Genomic DNA, 8,576 nt, shown 5'->3' on the forward strand with positions numbered 1-8,576 from the left:
AGAAAACTGGACACCATGGGGATCCCTGCGTGGCGCAGCGGTTTAGCGCCTGCCTTTGGCCCAGGGCGCGATCCTGGAGACCCGGGATCGAATCCCACGTCGGGCTCCCGGTGCATGGAGCCTGCTTCTCCCTCTGCCTGTGTCTCTGCCTCTCTCTCTCTCTCTCTCTGTGACTATCATAAATAAATAAAAATTAAAAAAAAAAAAACTTTAAAAAAAAGAAAACTGGACACCAAAAAAAAAAAAAAAAAAAAGGAAACTGGACACCATGTTTCACTACCTCAGTGAATATTCACAATTACAGAGGCTACAACTCAGGACATGGCATCACCAATGCTTCCCAGAGCCAGTTTATACTGAAATTAAGTTCTTTACGCCAAGTAAATGGTTGTTCACAACCACTGGCTAGTGTACATATGAGCTAAAATTCCTAGAACTGGGGAGAAACAAATGCTGCTCCGATCATCTGCTCTGCTTCTTCTGTTCCTTCATTCATGCTTAGAAACCTGTGGGGGTTTGGGCCTGCTGACCCTGCCCACTTGAAGAGGCTGCCTGCTGTGCTGCTTTCTGCTTTAACATTGTCCAGTCAAATGTGTAGTCATATTGGTGGTTCAAGGTCCTGAAAATAATGCGGAATAGCTGCCTCAGATACATGTAATCCGGGGCTTCCTCAAAGTGTAGCCGACGACAATAGTTTAAGTACATGGCAAATTCTGCAGGAAACCCCTTACATAAAACTTCAACAGGAGTGGACATCTTCTTTTCACTAATCTTATCATATTTTTTGTCTTTGTTTTTGTTTTGTTTTTGTTTTTTTTTTTTTTTTGGTTGCAGCCTTTAGTTCTTGCCATGGCAGGCTGGTTCTATTAAAATACATCAAAAACATATCCTAATGATTCCATGTCATCTCTGCGACTCTTTCCAATACCAAGATGTGCATTGAGGCTAGCATATGGGGCAGTGCCAGTGAGATTTTTATCTTCTCTGTATGGTATGTGTTGCCTTGTCCTGTTGTCTCTGTACTTTTTGGCCAAACCAAAATCAATAAGGAATAACTTATTACAGTGACACCCAATACCCATTAGGAAGTTATCTGGTTTAATGTCTCTGTGTATGAAATTCTTTGTATGTACATATGATCCTACTCATCATCTGGTCAGCTAACATAAGTACAGTTTTCACTGTGAACCTTCTTGAACAGAAATTGAAGAGGTCATTGAGACTGGGTCCAGGAAGATCTATGACTGGCACATTGTAGTCTTTTCCCTGACCATACCACCATGTGTGGGGGATGCCCATCCCACCTTGAAGAATCTTCTAGAGTTTGCTCTCTTATGGGTCTTCCGTACCAGTTTGTATTTCCCTCCAACAATGAATTCAGCCTTACAGGTGCTGCTGCTCGCCATCCTGAGAGAGGAAGATGGAGCTTTTTTAAAGATTTTATTTATTTATTCATGAGAGACATACAGAGAGAGAGAGAGAGAGAGAGAGTGAGAGAGAGAGAGAGGCAGAGACACAGGTAGTGGGAGAAGCAGGCCCCATGCAGGGAGCCCGACGTGGAACTCGACCCCCGGTCTCCAGGACCACACTCGGCCTAAGGTGGTGCTAAACCGCTGAGCCACCCGGGCTGCCCTCATTGTGGTTTTGATCTGCATTTTCCCAATGATTAGTGATGATGAGAGCACCTTTTAATATACCTTTTGACCATTTGAATGACTGAGGGAAGGGGGGCATAGGGAGTTGTGCAATTGGTGTAAAGTTTCAGCTATGCAGGATGAATTAATTCTAGAGATTTGCTATGCACCATAGTGCCTATATTCAACAATAATGTATTATGCACTTAAAAAAATGTCAAGATGGTAGATCCCATGTTCTCTCATCTCATGAAAAACAAAATCAAACAAACCAAACCAAACAAAAAACAACAAAGGGAACATGGAAACTTTCTGAGATGGTGTGTATATCTATACCTTGAATGTGATGATGGTTTCATGGGTGTATATATGTAGGGCCAAACTCATCAAAGTGCATGCATTAAATATGTGCAGGTTTTTATATATCAATTATAGCTCAATAAAGCTGTTTTTAAAAAAGGAGATTCAGAGCATAGAGAAGGCCCAACCAATGAAAACTGGCCAACTAGGAAGTAAAATTAATGATTTTTGCTCACATTGTATTGGTGAGAACTTAGTTATGTGGTCACCCCTAACTTTAGAAATGGTTAAGGAATAATGTAGCAGGACAGCTATGTGTGCAGTTATAATATATTTCAATGGGTAGACAACCAGGACAGCTGTGCTCTAATACTCTGTAGTGAGTTAAGGAAAAATCATTTGACTTAATTAGCTAAGATTGTATTTTTATAATGATATAATTTTATCGTATAGTTTGTTTCTATGGAAATGATCATTTCTTCTCTGGTCAGTAAGAATTCTATCTGACTTTGCAATTTTTAAAAAGATTTTATGTATTTATTCATGAAAGACAGAGAGAGAGAGAGAGAGTTCCAGAGGCAAAGGGAGATGGGGGCTCCCTGCTTCCCCCTCCTTCGATCCCAGGAAACCTACATTTCTATAAAGTCACCTTCATTTACAATAACTGTGTAAAATATTGTTAACCTTAATTTTCTACTAGGTGATAAATTAAAAGTAAAATATTGTTGCACATCAAGAGTGATGGAATTATATTAACCTTGTTACCTAATATCCACTAGGTTTCCTTAGTTAACTTTGGCCTAGTTTCTTAATTATTATAGCCGTGGTATAGGATATATTTTCTTCTAGGTAATCAAAACAGAGAAAGAAGTTAGGAAATATTGTATATGTAGATTGAAAGGAGTCTCCAGTGATGCATAATTTCTATCACAGAAGTTTCTGAATTATCTATAAAATTGATTTAAAAACATCTTTGGATACATTCCTTGAAAAAAAAATCCTATCTTGAGGCTATTATATAACATTTTAGGTTTTTTAAAGTAGGGAAGCTGTACTAATTCCTAATTATTTTCCTCCCAACATTTAGAAAATATTTAACATACTAATGTCACAAGAATGAATAAAATTCCCAAGTATCAGTTTTAAGGCTAATATAGTCCATTCTTTGTGACGGTTTCTACAGAACAGCTAATCGATTTCTGAAGCTACATTATGCTTTTCCTTAATGTTTTTCTTTTTAAATAAATTCTCTGAAGCTTTATTGCCCAGTAGGGTGGCACTAATCACGTGTGGCTAAATTCCAAATAAAAGTAAAATGAAATAAGCTTAAAAATCCAATTTCTCAGCTAGTGGCTCCTGCCTTGTCCAGGACAGAACATTTCCATTATTGTTGAAAGTTCTGTTGGACAGATTTCTGTAGAGATGACATACTTTTATTAGAAGTTCATCTATTATTTTCTCCTAGCAGACTGTCACAGTTACAGAAATTGTATTCTATTGTAAGAAAGTACTAAGGCCATATATAAAAGTTTAGCAATAAGGATTTGGTCATAAACATATAATTTAAAGAAAACAAAGAAAAATAAAGATTATATAGACTCATATATATGAACATATCTATATCTATCCTCTAATACTTGCAATATCCCTGAGGACAGGTACTATTATTATCTACGTTTTATAGATAAGGAAATTGAGGCCAGGAGGTTAAGATTGGCATTCAGTCTTGTTCGAGGATCTAGGGCACCTAACCACCATATTTCACTGCTTCTCACAGAGGAAGTCTCTGATAATAACAGCAAATGTTAAACTACTGTATCCCATGTGGTTTGTATGTGCATTCATAATTCTTACTATGAATCTATCAAGGCTGCTTAGAAATATTGCAGACTTTATTCAGTTGAAGCTTTGCACTCACTTTAGAAGAATTCTGTATTTCCTGAATGTTGATCATATGTAATACTCTGTTCACTATGGCTTATTTTGAATCAAATGAAGTCTCCGATCATTGCCCTTCATATTGGCTAAAGTAATTACTAAAACATTTTCTTCAGAAGTGATGGAACCATGACAGCTTTCAAAAGACTGGTTTTGAGAAAGATGTCATTTGTGTTAGTATCCTTTCATTTTTTAAAAAGAAAGAGTGGTGATCTGTGAATTCAGTTCAAGATTTAAATATATTTGAGTATTAATGACAAAAATAAATGTTTTTTTCAATTTTTAAATAAATACAGTTTGTGTGTGCATGTGTGTGTATGAAGTATTTATTTAGAATAGGAACATCCTGCTGTGTAAACACACTTAGGAATAATGCAAATTTGGAAATAATGCAATTGGCAACTGGCTTCCTCTCTTCTTCAGGTTGAAGTTTTTGTCTTCTAAAGAGAAGAGACTTAGGGGAAAGGAAAGATTTAGAGAGAATAGTTAGGCAAACAGGAAAAAGCAGAGGACAGCCTCTTTTGCAAAACAGGAAGCATTCAGAACTTGAGTCACCAGGATACCTTACTTAGCAAGATATTCGGGTTCGAGGCAGTGATTATATCAACCTCATCATAAGGCGATTTTGCCTTTCATTTGATTGTATTTTTGAACCATATTTATTATGTTATTAAAGAGTTATATTGTGAATGGTTAAATTATTTTATCTCATATGACTCTAAAGTATGGTAAAAATACACAGAGAATAAAATATATACATATATGCACATAGTCTTACTTGCCACCCTATTTGTTTAGCCTTCTTTATGACTTCTTTCTTTCTTTATGTTTCTTTTCTCCCACTCTGTGACACTAAACTGTCACAAATTTGGGTCTTGGTATTCTTCTATAGTACTCTATTTTACTGATCTTTTTTTTTTTTTTTTTTTTTAAATCTTTTCGCTCTAGCATTTTTAAGGACAAAGAAATAAATGGAACAAAACACATCTCCTTTCCCAGCAGTGACTCCTGGTATACTCCTCTCTCAGCCAAGGCAGGAGGTCCCCACTGCTATTCTTCTCAGACACACTGCAGGCTAAATGTTCCCAGAACAGATCTGCACTTTTGACAGGCTTGGTCTGTGGTGATTAATTTTATGGGTCAACTTGACTATGCCACAGGGTGTCCAGGATCTTGGTCAAAGTTATTTTGGGTGTGTCTGAGGGCAATTTTGTATGAGATTAACTCTTGAATCAATAGCCTGAGTAAAGCAGATTGTCTTCCTCAACGTGGGTGAGCCCTGTTATATCCATTTGAAGGCTTTATTAGAACAAAAAGGCTGACCCATAAATGAATAAAGGGGAACTCCTCCTGCGAGACTGTTGGGGCTCAGTGTTTTCTGGCCTTTGCACTTTAACATTCTATAACATCTCTTCTTATTCTTAGGCCTTGGTACTCAAATTGGAACTATACATTGACTCTCCTGGGTCTCCAGCTGGTTGACGGCTATCTTGGGATTTCTCAGCCTCCACACTTGTGTGCGCCAATTCCTTACAATAAATCTCTTTATATAAAAAGATCAGTTCTTTAGAGAGCCCTTATTCTGATATATGGTCTTATTCAATTTGTTCCTGATTATGTTATGTCAGTTGTCAAAATTCTATGCGTCCTTCAAAGTCTTAACTTAGATTTGCCATAAAGACTTTCCTTCTGCATTCATAGAACAGTGTTTCACAACTAAATGCTGCAGACATTCATGGGCATTAAGTGCACACTTTTTTTTTGTTAAATATTTTATTTATTTATTCATAGAGACAGAGAGAGAGAGAGAGAGAGAGAGAGGCAGAGGGAGAAGCAGGCTCCATGCAGGGAGCCCCACATGGGACTCGATCCCAGGTCTCCAGGATCACACCCCAAGGTACAGGCAGCGCTAAACTGCTGAGCCACCGGGGCTGCCCAAGTGCACGCTTTTAAGAGGGAGTTGTTAGAAAGGCTTTAGGTGGGCTTTCCGTGATAGTTTCTGGTAGGATTGAGGAGGACAATTCTGTCTTTGCTGTCAGGGTTCTTTTGGCAAACTGTGAAAACTGATTCTGATCTACTGAAACATAAAAACAACTTATTATGAAGAGTCCAAAACAGGCAAAAGGCAAGGACAATTATGTGGGCAAAACCACTGCCAAAGCAACAGGCCTTGGCACTGATTGTGCTATTGATCAGGAGACAGCACCAACGAAAGGCTACTGGCACCACAATTGGATGATGAGCACCATTGTGAAAAAAATTGATATTGCTTCTGCCATAATGAATTCTAAAACATTCATGTCTGTTGTTGTTTTAAGGTAAGTTCACCTAACCAGGAAAGTGCTATCTGATAGATCGAGGCTGTTGATAGTCCATACCCTATTCCTATCATTCAATAAAGCAAGTGTCTGGATATTTTTGTTTGCTTTGAAAAAGGTTTGTGCTTTCCCAAATCCCAGTCACTAGAAATGAAGAGAGAGTTCAGATATTAGGGAGCAGAAGAACAAATAAACCAAAGGGGGAAAAAAAAAGATAATTTCATAGTGGATTGATTAATTTTTGATGTTTTGATTTTTATTTAAATTTTAGTTAGTTGGGATGCCTGGGTGGCTCAGAGGTTGAGCATCTGCCTTCGGCTCAGGTCATGATCTTGGGGTCCTGGGATCGAGTCCCACACCGGGCTCCCCGCATGGAGCTGCTTCTCCCTCAGCCTGTGTCTCTACCTCTCTGTGTGTGTCTCTCATGAATAAATAAATAAAATCTTAAAAAAAATAAATTTAGTTAGTTAATATATAGTGTAATACTGGTTTCAGGAATAGAATTTAGTGATTCATCACTTACATGTAACACCCAATGCTTATCACAAGAGCCCTCCTTAATACCCATCACTCATTTAGTTCATCCCCTACCCCTGTCCCCTCCAGCAACACTCAGTTTATTCTCTACAGTTAAGAGTCTCTTATGGTTTTCCTCCCTCTTTTTTTTTTCCCAGTTCCCTTATGTTCATATATTTTGTTTCTTAAATTCCACATTAAAGTGAGATCATATGGTATTTGTCTTTCTCTATTTTGCTTAGCATAATATACTGTAGCTCCATCCATGTCATTGCAAATGGCAAGATTGCATTCTTTTTGATGGCTGAGTAGTATTCCATTATATATATTACCTACACATCAGTCTATGGACTCTTGTTTTTTTTTTTTTTTCACATAATTTGGCTATTGTCGATAGTGTTGCTATAAATATAAGGGAATATATGAGCCTTCAAATCAGTATTTTTGTATCCTTTGGGTAAATACCTAGTAGGGCAGTTGCTGGGTCACAGGGTAATTCTATTTTTAACTTTTTGAGGAACCTTCATACTGTTTTCTTGAGTGGCTGCATCAGTTTGCATTCCTACCAAGAGGGTAGGAGGGTTCCCCTTTCTATACATCCTTACCAATATCTGTTGTTTCCTGCATTGTTGATTTTAGCCATTCTGACAGGTGTGAAGTGGTGTCTCATTGTGGTTTTGATTGGTATTTCCATGATGATGGGTGATGTTGAATATCTTTTCATGTGCCTGTTGGCCATCTGAATGTTGTCTTTGGAAAAAATGTCAATTCATGTCTTCTGCCCATTTCTTAACTGGATTATTTGTTTTGTGGGTGTCAAGTTTGATAAGTTTTTTTATATTTTTTGGATACTAACCCTTCATCATATATTTCATTTTCAAATATCTTCTCCATTCTGTAGGTTGCCTTTTAGGTTTGTTGTTTCCCTCACTGTGCTGAGGTTTTTTATGTCAATCAAGTCCCAATAGTTCATTTTTGCCTTTGTTTCCCTTGCTACCAGAGACGTGTCTAGTAAGAAGTTGCTATAGCTGAGGTTAAATAGGTTGCTACTGTGTTCTTCTCTAGGATTTTGTTGGTTTCCTGGCTCACATTTAGATCTTTTATCCATTTTGAATTTATTTTTGTGTATGGTGTAAGAAAGTGGTCCAGTTTCATTCCTCTGACTGTTGCTGTCCAGTTTTCCCAACACCATTTGCTGAAGAGATTGTGTGTGTGTGTGTGTGTGTGTTTTCCATCGGATATTCTTTCCTGCTTTGTCAAAGATTAGTTGACCAAATAGTTGTGGGTCCATTTCTGGGTTTTTATTTTGTTCCATTGATCTATTTGTCTATTTTTGTGCCAGTACCATGCTGTCTTGATGACTACAGTTTTGTAATATTGCTTGAAGCCCAGACATAGTGGTTTTAGAAACTGTTTAAAATTAATCCTTAGAACAAATATAAGAAGAACATGGTATTATATACACTTCACATATGCTAGTCTGAACATCTAATAAATTAAATTGCTTTCTAAAATTTATACATAACTAAGTATAATTTATATATAACTAAGTATAATTAATGGTTTGAGCAGTTTTATGACAATTATATAAATAATAAATCTCAGTAACTTGGATTATTATGAATTCAGAAAAATCTCTTTAGTGCTGTGAGTCTAATCTGTATATTTCTGTAGAGCTCTATTTAGTCAATTAATTTAAAATATTATGAAGGAAGGGAGAAAGAAAGAGTCTTAAGGGGAGTTTAGACTATTACTTGACCAGTGCCCCAAATGGTGATTCTTATGACAGACTTTAGATCACAAACAATATTTTTTCCATCCCCTGAATAAACTTCTTTTGCTGGGTTTTAAGCTTATGGGCACAGTGTCA

The 8,576-nt window shown here is 37.1% G+C and overlaps 1 pseudogene; it reads right to left on the minus strand.

Moving 5' to 3' along the window:
* Nucleotides 1-343: 343 nt before the first annotated feature.
* LOC100856246 lies at nucleotides 344-1,406 on the minus strand (annotated as a pseudogene).
* Nucleotides 1,407-8,576: the final 7,170 nt, after the last annotated feature.

Source organism: Canis lupus, chromosome 15 (genome assembly GCF_011100685.1).
Source record: "Canis lupus familiaris isolate Mischka breed German Shepherd chromosome 15, alternate assembly UU_Cfam_GSD_1.0, whole genome shotgun sequence".
Classification (NCBI taxonomy): Eukaryota; Metazoa; Chordata; class Mammalia; order Carnivora; family Canidae; genus Canis; species Canis lupus.